This window comes from Adiantum capillus-veneris, chromosome 24 (genome assembly GCF_014529385.1).
Source record: "Adiantum capillus-veneris isolate H3 chromosome 24, ASM1452938v2, whole genome shotgun sequence".
Lineage (NCBI taxonomy): Eukaryota > Viridiplantae > Streptophyta > Polypodiopsida > Polypodiales > Pteridaceae > Adiantum > Adiantum capillus-veneris.
This window is the reverse complement of record NC_140954.1, coordinates 128,648,936-128,666,337: the sequence shown is the minus strand read 5'-3', so window position 1 is coordinate 128,666,337 and position 17,402 is coordinate 128,648,936.

The window sequence follows — 17,402 nt, the reverse complement described above, 5'->3', positions numbered from 1 at the left end:
GCGCTCAACCGCTTCGCCGCCGTCGTGCCTTCGTAATGCTCGATCGCACACACACTCTCCCTCTCTCTCTCTCACACACACACACACACACAAGGAGGTGAAGAAGAAGAAGAAGATGGAGATGGAGCAAGAGCACTCTTCAATTGCACAAATGAGAGAATGAGTAAAAATTAGGTTTAGTTGGCTTTTATAGGAGCTCACCCCATTCACACTTGGGCGCCCATGCTTAACCAACTACTCCCTTGAATGTCCAAGTTAAAGTGCGCCTCTCATCGGCGATCACTCTACCTTTCCCTATTGGTCCGACAAGCCCGGTACCTGACTCTAAATCATACATAATACGCGTCCATCGTAGGTGATGGGTGTCCGTGTGCCGTGAGGGTTAACATGCCCCCCTTCCTGATGTAGATTCCGTCCTCGGAAGCTATTGAGTTGAAGCTGGTTCGTCGAGGTGGAAGAGCATTTGAGATGAATGTCCTTAGCCTTCTTCAGTCACTGCAAAATCAAACAACATTGGCACAGTAATTGCATTCTCTTAAAAAGCATATGCAGTTTTAGGTAGACAAATTGATTGGAAAAAGAATTTCAAACAATTTGTCAGCAATGAACATTAAATTGCAATGTAATCAAATGCATAAACAGATGTAAAGGCAAAAAATTAAACAAGTCTGGGGTCACTAATTTGACGGTCGAAAAGCACTAGAGATCGAATATTAATACCATGGGTAAGCTTCTTAACTTTCTGTGGTCAATTAAGTTGTTTAATCGCGAGAGCCAAGTATTCATGTTCGAGGGCTGACTAGAGGCTATACCTAGAAAACTTTGTAGTTAAGCTACCATAAAAGGAATTTCTCATGAAATCATCGCCTGACTGATTACTTTTTCTTTGACCCCCCAAGGTCTTTTCACATTGATTCAATTATGAAGTGGGTGCTTATTTTGCATGCCTTGGGTTTTTTGCTTTTCAAGGAAAAGCGCCCACACTGGGAACCTCTAGGGCTCTAGTACCATAGGCAATACATGTGAGTGAAGTACCAAATCAAGCTGAGATTTCTCTTCCAGCTTAAAATTTTACATTGTGGCACTTTGATTTTTTGTTTGTTCATTTTCAGAATTTTAATTTTGTAACTTTGGGGGGTCATATAACACTGTTACCCTCCCCAGGCTCATCACATTAGTAAACTCCCTTTATAATACTTAAGCTAAAGGTCAATAGGGTCAAGCCCACTAGAAAGCCCTAGTACATTTCATACAATGCTGCCTAAATCGGATTAAGAACCTAAGTAACCATTGTTTATTAGGAAGGCATTCCCCATGGTATTAAGAGAAGATTTCTAATACCTAGCTTGGTCAAACTAGCTTAGTCGGACTGCTTGATTTTTAAACCTAGACAAGTGACTATGACAAAAGATTACATTGAATTAAATGTTTGATACTAACCAATGCGCTGAATATTATGCTACCAATCACAATCAAAGCAGACAAACATGGATGCAAAAAAGATAAGGGCAATGCTAATGGATAAGAAACACCTGTTTGTGTTGATGGTCGCGCTTGATTTGAAGGTTCCATGAAGGTCCAAATCCTATCAATAGCAACACGCTCCTGTACACACTAGGAAACAAAAGGAATACCTCCAGGAGGCACATCAGTGGGAAAAGAGAACTTTTCTAATCACTCAACTCTAAAACAGAAACACTCCTATCGTACTAATCTTACCTACCCTCCATCACTCAAGTGATGAGGATCGAAGGTGTTTTATGGCATAGGTTTCTGGTTCACTGTACCAAATGTGACATGTGTAGGTTTGAGTCAATGTTTTGACTTTAATGTGCATACTCGTTTGCTAATTGCTCTTGCTCTTTTTTTTTTTTTTTTTTTTTGTGAGTATGAAGCTTTATATGTACATTCCCTAAGATTGGAATTGAGAGGTCAGGGAAAAAGGTTGAGAGGGAAGCAAGTGAATGATGACTGTCAGCAAACACTCCCCCCTTCCTTGGGTAGATCATACCGTTTGAAATGAGCTTGTCACCCTTTGAAACCAATTATTCCAGTTGGTAAGAGGTGAGGATTTTTGCCAGTAGTTTTCTATTACCCTAGGTGCCTTGTCAAGTTGTAAGGGTGGTAAGGTACTCTCCCAGGATCGAACTTGAAGTGGTTCATCAGGTGATTCTTGAACACTGGGAGGTGTGGATTCTTTTGTAGCTTCATGGAGGTCCACTACTATAGATGGAGGCTGTGTAGAAGCTTTTACCTCTATGGATGTATTACATGAGGAGCTAGAATCTTCATGGGACTCCCCCCTTCCTGAGCTAAGTGGAACAAATCGTTCTTTCTTTGGTACCCAAACTAGCTCGGGAGCGGGTGTGTAGCATTCTGTGATTTTTTTCTTTCCACGATCATTGATTCGTTTTGGAGCTACGGGATTGGGCTCACTTGGGTCAGGTGATAGGTAAGAGAACAATCTACGTTTTGGCACCCAGATTTGATCATTTCCTTGATAGTAGCCTTGGGCTTCCAATAGTCGTTTAGGGATCCATCGCAACATTTTCTTACTTTTCTTGGAGCGAGTGGTACGTTTCTTACAAGGCTTCTGTTTTTTAGCACTAGCTATGGTCACTAAAGAAGCTTTACGGACCCACTTGTATGTTTTCTTCGTTACATTAGGATGAGTCTTGTCGGAAGCGATATGCATTGCTTGTAGCATATTTAAGGGTATAGGCATTTCATCCCCCTCAGGTGTTACCCAGGTCGTCCCCCTATTTCCCCAAGTGTCTATGGTTGATGCTAGGTGGACCCAATCCACATTGTCTGATTCCGTCATACCCGGTAACACATCCATATAAGGAGAATCTTGGCCAATGTCTGTATCCTTCTTACAAGTGTAACAATATTGTAGTGGGGCCGAGTGAACTGTGGTGTCAGAGTGATGATCAATAATGGTTTTACTCCCTAAGGGGTGTACCTTACCAGTCACCAAATCCACTCTAAGGACAGAGTCTTGGAATTGCAAATAGACATGATTTTTAGACCAATCGTGAACCATTTGTACTTCCCTCATGAATGGTCGTCCTAAAATCATTTCATATGACATAAGGTGTTTAGAGAAATCCATTACAATGAACGTATGTCGTACCTTGTGTCCTAGAACTTTGATCTTAAGATCCTTGAGCATCCCCATAGGTTTGGCTATGGTACCATTTGCCATCTTTACCACAATGTTAGTAACACTGAGGCGGGGTTTTCCCATGGATTCCCAACAATCTTTTGTAACGATGCTAACTCCCGCACCACCATCAAGAATTCCCTTTATAGTTAATCCCTTGGTAGTGATGGGTAGGGTCGCATTAGACTCGTCGCCTTCAAAATACTGCCCTAATTCGTTAATGGGTACCTCGATCACAGACTCGTGTCCATCTAAGTCAAGTGATTGCACATGATTTTCCTCATCAATCATAATCGAGTCAGGCCTATTTGGTTGCGCAAACTGCGGTAATCCCGTTCGTAGCTCTCCGTTAAGGAATGCTCGAAGTGCAAGGAATAACTCAGGATCTCCATACAGCTTTGCTATGATCGTGGTTCGGACCTCAGAAGACATGAAGTCCACTAGTTTGGCAACATTCATTGGCGTTTTGCAGGGTGTAGGTCCTTGACTAGGAACTGGTGAGGATGGAATCTCATATTCCTCAATGGGATCAGGTATTCCTTCGTTAAACATCCTTTCCAACAAGAAGGGTGTATGCTCACTTTCTGATGTCCCGTCCTCACTCCCTTCTTGGATGATACTAGATATGGCTAACGGTCTATGGTTCATGTGGGGTGGATGAACTTGCGTGGGAAACACTGTGTCATGAATTTTTACATGCATGGGTTCTGGTTCTAGTTTCCTTTGAGTCTCCTCCACTAAACCTCTTAGATGTTTCACCTGCTCAATCTCGTCTACTGGGTTTGGATACGTCCCAATCTTCTTTTTACGATTCTTCCCTTTTTGCCCCTGCGGTTTTTCTTGGGGGTCTTGGATTGAATTTGGAAACACTTGTGGTGTTTTCAGAGGCTCTTTATGGTTTTCTCTCATTCGGTTTTCATTTGGTTCCATGTTACGGTTTTCTTTGTCGGTCTTTCCCTTTGTGGTATTGGTTCTAGTCTCCATTGTCTCGACTGAATCTGAATCATCCTTGAGGTCATTCATATACACGGGGTCATCTCCTGTTCCTATGTTTGTTTTGGAACTTGGCTTTGAATTTTCCGTATTCTGCGACTTCTTCCTTCGTGTCTTCTTTTTCTTTGCTTGGATAACTGACGCGGTATCTCTCTCTTCGAGGATATGTCCTGGCCCTTGAAGCATGGACCGTGTAATCGCATAAGCGGGTGTGACGGGTGGCATTGGTGATGTCACAGTAGCAATTTCGACCAAATTCAGGGGTGTGATTTTAGGCGCATTTGGGTTATAGGGGCATTGGGCAATCAAGTGATCTATGCCACAACGATTACATGTGAGTATTGGCATTGCAGACGTGCTCCCTTGATTCACTTGCATCTGTGCAGCATTCTTTTGCAGCCTAATAGGGCATTCCGCTACTCGATGTGGTCCACCACACTCGTAGCATTGAAGAGGTGGCCTCCTAGCCTGGGTGTTGATATTTTGACCTCTGGATGCGAGAGCAGCAGCTTGATAAACCGGCTTGACTTGTCCCCAACAATCTTCCATGTAGTATATAGGACATTCTTCCAATGTATCAAGTCCGTAGGCAATACTAGTGTCTATTTCCTCCTCACAACCATCTGCATAAGCGTTTGATGGCTCGCAACCCACTTGGTTCATAGGGGCGACTCTTGGATGCGGGGGCTGCGGTCCTAGCACAGGAGGTGGTAACGGTGTAGCTTGTACAACATTTTGAGATCTAGGGACCATGTGTTGCGGTAGTTGCTCAACAGGTGGAGTAGGCATCAATACAGGAGCTCGAGGCGCATCCGTCCAGGCTACAGGTGGTCTATTTGCCATCATACGTTTGATCATTAAACAATCCTTAGCTTGGTGACCATACCTACCACATGCGTTGCAAGTTCCATTAAATTTTACTCTAAACGTAGGGCACTCACTAGTGCTATGTGGACCTAAGCAAATGGAACACCATTGTTGCTCCCTTCTTGGATACATGTGACTATTTTGAGGGGGTCGATTATCCTTAAGAGACTCTTGGATTGCCTTGGTGAGGTCTGTCAAGAATGTCTCAAATACCTTTGGCTCATTGGCAATGGGCTTTGCAGTCATGGGTTCATACTCAATGGCTTGTGAGCTAGTGGATCTCGTGTCAGTAGACACCCTCATGCCTGCTATCATCAAGTTGTCCTCTAATTGGATTGCATTGGCAGTGACATCTTCCCAGGTTGTGATACCTCTAATCACTAGTCCATTATAGATTCCTTCATTCCTCAACCCTCGAATGAATCGATCAAGCAGTTGGTTATTGTTGAAGCGCTCATTTACAGGGCAGCGAGAGTTTAAGTGCTTTAGACGACTAATGAAGTCCCTTACTGACTCTCCTTCCTTACGTTCGGCCTTCTGTAGCTGAGATGCTACACCCCAAAGCACACCTTCTCGTATGTACTCCTTTAGAAACAACCTTCGAAGGGTAGGGTAGATTGTTTTCTCGTCCACCCTTAGGGTCCTATACCAATCTCCAGCCTTCCCACTTAATGTCAAGCTTAAGGCATTGCACTTATGTAGTTCGTTGCGTTCCCCTAAGGAATCACATACTTGTTCAAACACTTCAATGTGTTTCCTAGCATCTTCGTCCCCATTGAATTTTTGCGTGAGTTTGGCAATTTGTACTGCCTTACTTCTAGGCTCTCTATCAGATGCATGACGCATATTTTCCGCGATAGATCGACCTATGGTTTGAGCAAACGCTGCCAAGTCACCTATGTGAGGAGGCAGGGCCGGTGGAGGTACTCTTGGAATCATATGTGGGAGAGGAACGGGTACCGGTCTTGGCATATGTGTGGATGATGCAGGATATGGAACATAACCGGGCATAGGTCCACTCGGATAAGAGCTAGGGAGCGGCACTCGAGGAGCATAAGCAAGTGGTACAATTGGAGGTGTGGGGGCCATGTGTGCATAAGGGGCTAGAGGCACATATGGTCGAGGCCCCATATTAGGTACTACGACACTAGGTAGTGGCACTGCACTAACCGTAGATGTCATCGGTACATTCTCTGTCAGGCTTATCCCTGGAGTGAGCACTGTGTTTTCCTTGATAGAGGGTTGAGCCAATTTAGGGAAGCTAAAGTTTTCTCTCGGAGGCTCAGATTGCATAGAGACCCCAGGTGAAATGACGTAAGATGGGTCCATGGGGCTCATTAGAGGAGTCTCCATTTGAGATAGAGTAGGCTGTTGAGCCTTACTCGTATCCAAAAATCTCATGGGGCCAGTTGAGAGTATATTTACCCCTCGGTTTTGCCTTTCGGATTGAATAATGCCATGGATAACATTACAGATCATTTTCTGTTGATCTTCGATGCTCGTGGCACTAGAGGTGGATTGTACAATCTCTATCCATCCTACATGGTAGGCGTGGCCAGAGTGTAGATCCGTCAACACCTCAGTGTGGAGGTCGTATGTCCAATGATCATTAATGAACAATCCTTCTAGAGTCGACGTGTTAACGGTTTCTTGTGAGGTAGAAGCAATGTTGCTCCCCGTGGTTTTACTTGCCACCAACGGTACTCTAGAGGGAACTTCTGAAGGAGGTAGCTCAACAAGGCCTTCTTGGTAAGAAGTTGGCAGGATATCCACATGGACACTCTTTGGGGGTGTGGGGTCCACGTGCGATGTGAAAGGAGATTCCACTTCCCCACCCCCTTCGTGTGCTTCATTTGCCTCAGGTTCCGAGCGAGTAGCTCTACCTAATGTTTCCATGAAACGGCTAAACATACTAGTACTAGGCTGTGGAGCTTCGGGAGGTGCATGGCCTTCTCTCTCAGTGTTTTGGGTAGGGAATGCTTCCATGATTTCTGAGTCGGAGGAGGAATCACTAGCGGCTATTTTAGGGTCTTGGGTGGTGCTACCTTGTGTCCCCGCTGAGGGTCTAGAGCTTATCGTGGATGGGTAATGGGTGTCCGTATGAACAGAGGCACCCTCAATATGCTCGTGTTATGGCACCCGCCCAGAGCGTAAGTGCATGTGCTTTTGATACCCTAAGGTGTCAAAAAGCTGCTTTAGGAGGCCTTGTGACTAGTTTTTAGCGTGTTTTTTGTTTGTTTTTTTGCTAGAATTTTTAGAGCGTGTCGTGGAATGGGCCGTGTGATGGCTCGAAACGAGCGTATCGGTCAGAGGGTCGTGCCGTGCTTTACAGCCCTCCGTTTGGTCACTCTATGCCCTCGGAATCCCTAAAACTGTCAATTTCCAGTAGGGAACTAGGCCCAAACTAGAAAGTCTAAGGGTGCAAGTGGGAAGAGAAAGGAGGAGAGTGGAGGACTTGTCCCACATGCTCTCATTCTCTCTTGAGGGAGTAGGGTATATATATAAGAGTGAGTCTAGTATATATCATAGGACTGAGGCCTGGGCCTGGGCCTGGGCTTGGGCTTGGGCTTGGGCTTGGGAAAATGATCCCGATCCCGATCTATCTTTTATACAAACCAAACCGTCCGTTTTAAGAGTCACGTTTTTTATTTTCGAAAAATATCGCCACCCACTCGCTCGCGTTTGAACAAAACGCAGAAATTGAAAAAAACGCAGAAATTGCAGAAATTGACAGAAAATGCAGAAAAACGCAGAAATTACAGCAAATTGACAGAAATGCAGAAAATTGCAGAAATTGAAAACGCCGAACTTGAAAATGCAGAAATTGCAGAAATTGAAAAAACGCAGACAATAGCAGAAATTGAAACTTGACAGCAATTGCAGAAAACGCAAAAACAGAAATCTTCCACACACTCCTTCCCTGCCTTTCCTGTGATAGAAATTGCACCACAAGGAAGCGTAAAGTGCTAACCGAGCTTAGTGTAAGGCATATCCCCGGCAGCGGCGCCAAAAATGTGCGCTCCTTGCCGCACTGTCGAAGCAAGGGACTTGCCAATACACCGTATGCGAGCCACAAACGGCTCCAAGCACACAACAAGCCTAAACTAGCAAGCTCAAGAAAACAAAGGGTGTGTCACTCACCGCTCTACGCTCGCCTTGGTGGTGGATTCCTCGCCGCGATGAAGAAGAAGCTGCAGACGTGTCGCGCTCAACCGCTTCGCCGCCGTCGTGCCTTCGTAATGCTCGATCGCACACACACTCTCCCTCTCTCTCTCTCTCTCACACACACACACACAAGGAGGTGAAGAAGAAGAAGAAGATGGAGATGGAGCAAGAGCACTCTTCAATTGCACAAATGAGAGAATGAGTAAAAATTAGGTTTAGTTGGCTTTTATAGGAGCTCACCCCATTCACACTTGGGCGCCCATGCTTAACCAACTACTCCCTTGAATGTCCAAGTTAAAGTGCGCCTCTCATCGGCGATCACTCTACCTTTCCCTATTGGTCCGACAAGCCCGGTACCTGACTCTAAATCATACATAATACGCGTCCATCGTAGGTGATGGGTGTCCGTGTGCCGTGAGGGTTAACACCCACCCAAGAGACTATGTCACATAGGAGCAAAACCCTGTCAAAGCACGGATTTACAACACACGCCGACCAATGCATATGAAGACAAGAGCCTCTCCTTTCACAATCAAACATCACAAACCCACAACTTCAACATCAATTCCACAATTCATAGATACATGCCCTCCGAATCTGTCTACACACAATTTTCCCCCAGGCTGCCATAGCCATAACCCTGCAGAGAACTAGTCGTAACCTGATGAGCACAACTCCAATTGGGGAACTTTAAAGCTTGAAAAATGACTGGCGAGAAAGCTGAAGATGACTACAATTGATTCCATACGCCCCCATGAGCAAAATTGACGCGAACAGAGAGCTGTCCCAGCACGACTACATGTAGAGAAGGCTAGTCGGGGCAAAAAACTGCATCCAAGAGCACCAAGGAGACAGAACGATCTAAAACCTGCAAATTTCTAATCTTTGGCTGAACGTTTTTTAGTTTGTACATGAGTTTAAGTTATATACAAGGCTCACTTCAAAAAACTCACTCACAGGCACCTACAGTAGCCCGACAGCTGTCACTAGACTAGCGACTTGTAGTGCATGTACATGTGCTTGCTAAAGCAAGCTAAAAAACCCACAAAAAGAAAGCCCACACCCCCTTTTGACATCGGGCGTCATGTCTGTATGTACAAATTTACGAAAAACGGGGTGTCAAAAATGCGCCCAACATAGTTTGCCACACCCCAGGCTGCTAGATCATTCATGATCAGCAGCACAAAAGAGATCCTGTGAACCACATGAGGGAGTCTTCAACTCATCTTCATCATTAACCACATGATCAGAAAATTCTTCAAAAGAAGGCTCATCCTCAATCACAGTCATCAACCTTGCAATATACTTCTTCAACCTGTAGCCATTCACACGTGCTTTATGTGGGGTACCATCCAAGTCAGCAAGCTGATATGTGCCATTCGGAAACCTGTTTAAGACCAAGAAAGGACCTTGCCACTTGATTTGAAATTTCTTTTGAAAAGTGCTATCAAGGTTACTATTGTAACGAAGCACCATGTCACCCTTCTTGATGTCCTTGTTCTTTACCTTCTCATTTGTCTTTGCTTGACTCTTCTTCAAGACCTGCTCATAATGCTCAAAAGCTAACACCCTATCCAATTCTACACATTGCAAATATAAAAGTCTTTCCTTGAATGCATCCTTGGGCTCTTCTTCAAGCTTTATCATCATCTTCAAGGATGGTATCTCCACCTCAATAGGAAGTAAAGCCTCTTTGCCAAAAAGTAGATGGAAGGGAGAAAAACCAGTACTTGATTTGATGGCAGTCCTATAAGCCCATAGAGCACAAGGTAGCTCTAAATCCCAAGTCTTCACATTGTTTCTTGTCATCTTTGTAAGAATCCTTATGAGCTCTCCATTAAACCTTTCATTCATGCCATTGCATTGGGGATAATATGGAGTAGTAAACCTGCGATGCACATGAAGCTTCTCACATAGATAATCCACCAACTCTCCCCTGAAACCTAGACCCTTGTCAGAAAGTAACTCCAATAGCATGCAAAATTTGCAGCAAATATCTTCATATATAAATAAGGAAACATCTTTACTCGTGATGTGCTTAACAGCTTTGGCTTCGGCCCACCTGGATAGATAGTCAACAGCAGTAAGTATGTAACATTTGCCTCTAGCTGTCATAGGTAGAGGACCTATTGCATCAATACCCCACTTCTCAAACACATCATAAGCCACAATGGTGCCTCTAATTTTTTATTTGAGAACCCTATTTGCCATGCTTTGAAACTCTTTACAAGACTTGCACCAATGATGAACATCACGTTGAACACTTGGCCACACATAACCCTCCTGCAAGACTTTATCCAAAGTGATCTTTGCAGCAAAGTGACCACCACAAGAACCCTCATGATTCTCCTCTAAAATTTTGTAAATTTCCTCTTTCCAAGGCACTTTTCTCATCACAAGATCAGCCCCCTTCATATACAAGGCATCACCAAGTAGAACATACCTTTTGGCACGACGTAGGAAGGCGTACTTTTTTGGCTTTTCTAACTCTGATGGAAGCATACCTGTTTGTAGAAACTCTTCCTCCCTCTCTAAAGCTTCCCTTCCCAAATAAAGAGGAGAATCAGCCCTTATCACATACCATTGCCCAATTGAAGCTTGCGCTGCACCATGTGCTTCTTCATTTTGAGACCTGTCCACATGTCTTAAACTCCAAGCTTCAAAATGCTTAAGCAGATTCTTCACCTGAAAACACATATTTTTTAGCCTTGGATTCTTACTTTGCCACACCCCAAGTACTTTCTTAACCACCAAAAGAGCATCACCTCTTACCCTCACACGACGGATGCCAAGCTCAAGGCAAAGGTTGAGACCTTTCTCCAAAGTAGCATACTCAGCTTCATTGTTGCTTTGTGTTGTAAGTTTCAAAATCCTTTTGGTTACCAAAGCACCTTGAGGATCATAAACTACCACACCTCCTGAAGCTTCACCATGCGCTTTCCTGTAAGAGCCATCAAAAAACAATAGATAGGCATTGTCTATGTCAGGAGCTTCCATGTGTTGCTTCTTCACTGCATCCTCTTTAAGAAGAAGAGGGCTTTCCTTATATGTAAGCAAATCAGCCAATGTAGCCCTTGTACTCTTCTCAACAAGAAAAGAGAATTGGAATTCCTGTAGCTCCACAATCCACTTCATGAGCCTCTTTGACAAAGTAGGGCTATTCACCAATTGAGGTAGAAGAGTGTAGCTAGTGAGGAATGTGAATGGTTTAGGGAGAAGGTAGTGCCTAAACCTTCTACATGCATAAATCACAATCACCATGATGAGCTCCACCTCAGTATAGCCTCTCTCCACCTCTAGCTTCACCCTGCTAGCACAATAGATAGGCTTCATGTAGTGGTAATTGTTACCTCGTTGAAGAAGCATAGCTCCAATAGCATCCTCACCTACTAATGGATTCACATAAAACTCCTTATCCCAATTAGGAGCTTGCATAGCAGGAAGAGAACCAAGAACCTCTTTGATACCTTGAAAAACCTCTTCACATTCATTTGTCCATTGTAGAGGATCCAACCTTGCTACTTGTTGTAGAGGATAAAGAAGTTGAGAGGACAAAGGAATGAACCTTGCCATATACTTCACCTTTTGAATAAAAGTAGAAATCTGCTTTGTATCTTTAGGTGATGGGAGGAGCACCAAAGCCTTCACTTTGTCAGGATCCGCTTCAATCCCATTCTCTGAGATCATATGCCCCAAAAACTTCACTCTTGGTTGAGAAAGATGACATTTCTTTGGGTTGAGTTGACCTCCACTTTCATCATATTGCTTCAATGCCATCCGAAGCTTTGCACAATGATCCTTTCTAGAGCTATAAACACAAAAGTCATCAATAAGATCCTTCACAAACTTGCCAAGAAAGGGAGAGAACACCTTGTTGACGCGCTTTTGATACCACGTACAGCCATTCATAAGACCAAAAGGAAGCACACAATAACAAAAGCATCCCCATGGCATGATAAATGTGGTCTTCTTTTGATCTTCCAAAGCCAAGGTGAGCTGAAAATATCCAGAGAATCCATCACATACGCTATACCTCTCATGCCCTGCAATAGATCAAGTATGTCATCTATGAAAGGAAGAGGGTATGGATCCCTCTTCATGGCTGCGTTTAGAGGCTTAAAATCAACACATATCCTCCACTTTCCATCCTTCTTGGGTGTGACAACAACAGGACTCACCCATTCTGCAGTGCTCACAGGACATATGAAACCTGCTTCAAAAAGCTTGTCTACCTCTTCCTTTAAAGCATTAAGTTGTACTTGTCCCATTCTCCTTAGCTTTTGGCGTACGGGCTGAGCTCCTTCCTTGATTGGAATGTGGATTTCCTCTCCCTTAAAGCCTCTAATTTCCTCATAATAAGTGATGAATAAATGGGGAAATTGTTGTATCATATGTAGGTACTCACCCTTCTCATGACTAGTCAAGTCGGAAGACAACATACCTTGTATCAGCTCCTGTTTGACATTAGGTTGAACTTTTGGTTGCATCAGCTCTTCAATTTGATCATAAGGATCAGAGATATCCTCATTCTCCATAAGGCCAAGAAATCTTTGTTTCTCATCATGCTCTTCTTCAAGAAACAAGGAGGAAACATCTAGATCACTATCGCTGCTATCTTCCACTTCACTGCCCTCATCCCCATTGTCTTCTTCTTCACTTGAGTACTCTTATTCATCACTTTTCTCATCAAAATCAGCATCCAAAGATTGCTTGCTAGCCATGTCAAACCTCTTCTTATCACCCCTTCTATTGTAGAGAGTGATGGTACCATGTCCCCAATCCTGTATAGCTTTGGTTGCCTGTAACCATGGTCTTCCAAGGATGAGAGGGAAAGCACCAATACCCATGGGAATAACATGGAAATTGACCAGCACTTTAACATCAAATACATCCACCTCCAAGTCCTTTACAACTCCCAAGAACCTCACCCTTGATTGGTTGGCAAGCTTTATGCGAAAACCTAAATTCTTCACCATGTTGAGTCCCAACTTTGATACACAAGCTTGAGTAATAACACATACCTGTGCACCTCCATCAATATAAGCCTCTCCAATGCACTTCCTCTTATGCCATGAATCCATAGTAGGACATATATCAGGTAGCTCATTCAAAGACAAGACTCTCACTGACTCCCTTGCAGGCTCCTTCTTCATGGGGTTGACTACGTGCTTCCATTGCCTCTTTAACTTGGGACACTTCTCCATGAGTTGCCCAAAGGTAACATCAGCCTTTCTACCCACCAAATCAGCCCTTAAACTATAATTTGGTTTCCCTTCCCCCAAAGGAAAGTCAGATGCATTGTAGTGTTTCCTGGGCTTTCTCTTCTTCTTCTCTTTACCTGTACCTGTTTCCCTCTTTTATGGTTGGGACTTGCATCACTCATGTCATGATCTCTTGTAACCCTCTTACCTATAGGCATGACCATAGCTCCCAAATCATCCTCTTTCTTCTCCAAATGGATTATGCTTACCACTTTTGTTTTGCCCTTCTCTTCTGCTGTCAATCCACTTGGTCCTGCTTCCCCTTTAATCTCAATACCATAATCTTGAGCTCGAGAAGGAATTTGTGGAGGAAGAGGAAACATGTCACCACCCATTCTCTTTGGCTTGTCACATTGAGGCCTTTTATGACCCCATTCACCACAATTGTAGCATTGAAACATATCCCCTCTTCCAGCCATGCCTCTTCCTCTACCACCTGTATAACCCTCATTGCTTCCATAACCACGTCCATATCCATAGCTTTGACCTCTTCCACCTCCCATCATATGCACACTAAGATTCTTCATAAGACCTACAACCTCTTGCATCTCCTTGCGAAAGGAATTCACATCATGAGAATCTTGTTGATCATAACTTGGCTCCCTGATGAGGACCCTTGGTTGCTCTACCGCTTTCACTTCCAGCTTTGGCTCCACATTGATTCCAAGTTGATGAAGACGCTCTGCTTTCCACTCTTTATTCTTTGCAATTTCAACTGCCTCCTCAAAGGTCCTTGGTTGCTTAAGCTCTACCTTCAAGCGTAGGTTACTCCTCAAGCTTGCAAGAAACCTGTCCTTCTTCAACATGGGTGGAGGAATTTCAGTCCCCAAAGATGTACACCACTTTGCCCATAACGCATTGAATGCCTTGACAAAGTCTTCTATGGTTTGGCCTTCATCTTGTATTAAGCCTTGAATAGACTGCCATACCTTTTGTGGGTCTTCCACCTGTTGAAAGTGTGTAAGAAAATCATGCCTTACCATTTCATAAGTCATAACTTGAGGAGGTTGGTCTGATTGTAGATCCTTTTCGTAGCCTTCCAACCATTCCCTAGCATCTCCCTTCAAACAGAAGTAGAAGATTCGTAGCACCAACGCTGGGTCTTGCTTGTCAGCCAGAAGGCAAGCAAACTCCATTCTCTCAATGAAAGCTTTGGAACTTTCATTTAATTTCCCACTAAACTCTGGCAAATTAAACGCCATGTCTTCAAAACCTGTAAACTGAAGGTAACTTGAAGCGATTCCTCGGTGGCGGGCACCAAAACACTGTTGGGAAACAAGCAAACTGAAACACCTCTATAGCGATGTCACCCAAGAGCGTTGAAAGAGAACTAAAAGACACCAAAAGCTTCGCAAAATCCTTTTGAAACACCACAAGTCCAATAGGAGTAGACCCTTGGGAATTTACTAGCCGTTGCCCACCCAAGAGACTATGTCACATAGGAGCAAAACCTTGTCAAAGCACGGATTTACAGCACACGCCAACCAATGCATATGAAGACAAGAGCCTCTCCTTTCACAATCAAACATCACAAACCCACAACTTCAACATCAATTCCACAATTCATAGATACATGCCCTCCGAATCTGTCTACACACAATTTGCCACTAGGCTGCCATAGCCATAACCCTGCAGAGAACTAGTCGTAACCTTATGAGCACAACTCCAATTGGGGCACTTTAAAGCTTGAGAGAAAGCTTAAAAAATGACTGGCGAGAAAGCTGAAGATGACTAAAATTGATTCCATACGCCCCCATGAGCAAAATTGACGCGAACAGAGAGCTGTCCCAGCACGACTACATGTAGAGAAGGCTAGTCGGGGCAAAAAACTGCATCCAAGAGCACCAAGGAGACAGAACGATCTAAAACCTGAAAATTTATGATCTTTGGCTGAACGTTTTTTAGTTTGTATATGAGTTTAAGTTATATACAAGGCTCACTTCAAAAAACTCACTCACAGGCACTTATAGTAGCCCGACAGCTGTCACTAGACTAGCGACTTGCAGTGCATGTACATGTGCTTGCTAAAGCAAGCTAAAAAACCCACAAAAAGAAAGCCCACACGCCCTTTTGACATCGAGCGTCATGTCTGTATGTACAAATTTACAAAAAACGAGGTGTCAGAAATGCGCCCAACAACGCCTACTGGAAACGCTCTCGGAAAGCTGAATTTGCCGATGCCAAGATTGGAACCTTGTTTGCACACTTTAAAGTGTGCACGTGCGTGGAAACAATTTTGAGAATGAAACCACTCTGATACCAAATGAAGGGAAGGAGCCGGGAGCACAACGTGCTGGGTATGCAAGCCCGGTAATGGTGTCTTAGCCCGTGGGAATCACTCTTTGAAATCCATGCACTTACACTTCAGTTGTTTGGAGTTTTCAAGTTTAGTTTGCATGGGAAAGCTCCAATTCAATATATATGTAATAAAAAGTTAATCTAAAAATAGCGTGTGTTATATTTTATTTTGCTATTGTTGTGTCGAACTCTCTCTCTCTCTCTCTCTCCTCTCTTGTTTGTTCTCGACTGCTGCACGTCCTCAAGACCATGGCTATTCTCAGACGGCATCCCCCATAGATTCATAGTCCTATATATGGTATCAGAGCATAGGTGAGGTGCAGTTCTTGGAGAGAAGTGCTGCAGGTCAGCATCTCAAAAGGCCACTGTGTGGTGGATCCTAGGCGAGCAAGAGCTCCATGCGAGGACTCTTAACCATATCAAAATGCTGTGTGCAGTGCTAGCTATCAATCCCTAAGCAAACCAATCTTATAGCTCATCTTACACCCCATACACAAGAAAGGTCAGTATCCAATATGGTCAGCAAATCTGAAAACAGTATCCCATTTATTCAAAGTCTCTTTAGACAATTCCAAAAATTCGGTACCAGTACTATGAGTTGAATCAGTCTGAGGTCAGCACATGTACATAGTGTACTCCGACCTCCTTAGTATTACAACAGACATAGGTATCCGACATTACATGCTCACTGTTTTTAGCTTATTTTTAAATATTTGTGAATTTCTGGCTCTATGCAAAGACCAACTATACATACATACATCAAACAATTTAATAATCCCAGCTAACTTTTCCATTTCCAAACAAACATAATGCAGTCCGATCCTCAATCATGCCATTAGACATGCTCAAGTCATATTATTCCTTAGCCGATAGGGTCAGACTAATCCCCTCCAAAAAAGAATATAGCCTACAAAACCATTTTTTTATTTCCCATTCCACTGATTTCACGGACCCATACAATGTAAGTCAAAGAGAACCATAACTTGCATCAAACCCTAAGCAAGCCAATCTTTACAGCTCATCTTACACCCCATACACAAGAAAGGTCAGTATCCGGAAAAGAATTTACTGGTTTTTTAAAAGCTTTCTCAAAACAGTCTAAGAAAAGCTTCACAGTATTTTTAGAAATTCTCTAGAGCAAGATAGAAATTTTGTTTAACCTGTAGATTAGGAGACGACGAAGCTTCCACAATCTCCTTCCCATTCTTTTTCGGCATGATTGAGCACAGAGTAGAAAATATCTTCTAACCCACACAATATAGAATGCACACAGGTGAATACAGCACGATGCTAAGTGAGTAAGAGTACTCACTTTTTTAAGAGGCATTTATACTTGCTGAAGCAAATCGGGAGCAGATCCGCCACTGGCTGGGAACAGCTACCTCACTAGAGGGCGCCCATACGGGCCAGATACTCCAGGATTATCCTAGCTGAAGATCCGGTTTGATCTAGATCAAGTCACCCCAACATTCGCTGCTACACTCACCAACCAACTCAACCCTAGCACAGGCAGTGGCGTGTTGCAGGCAGCCCGACACAACAGAGAAGCTTTAAAAAACGCTACTGAGTGTATAGAGAGAGAGAGAGAGAGATTTTATTTAATTTAAAGCAAGGTCAAGTCCAATAATACCAAGTCACATTATGCCTACCAA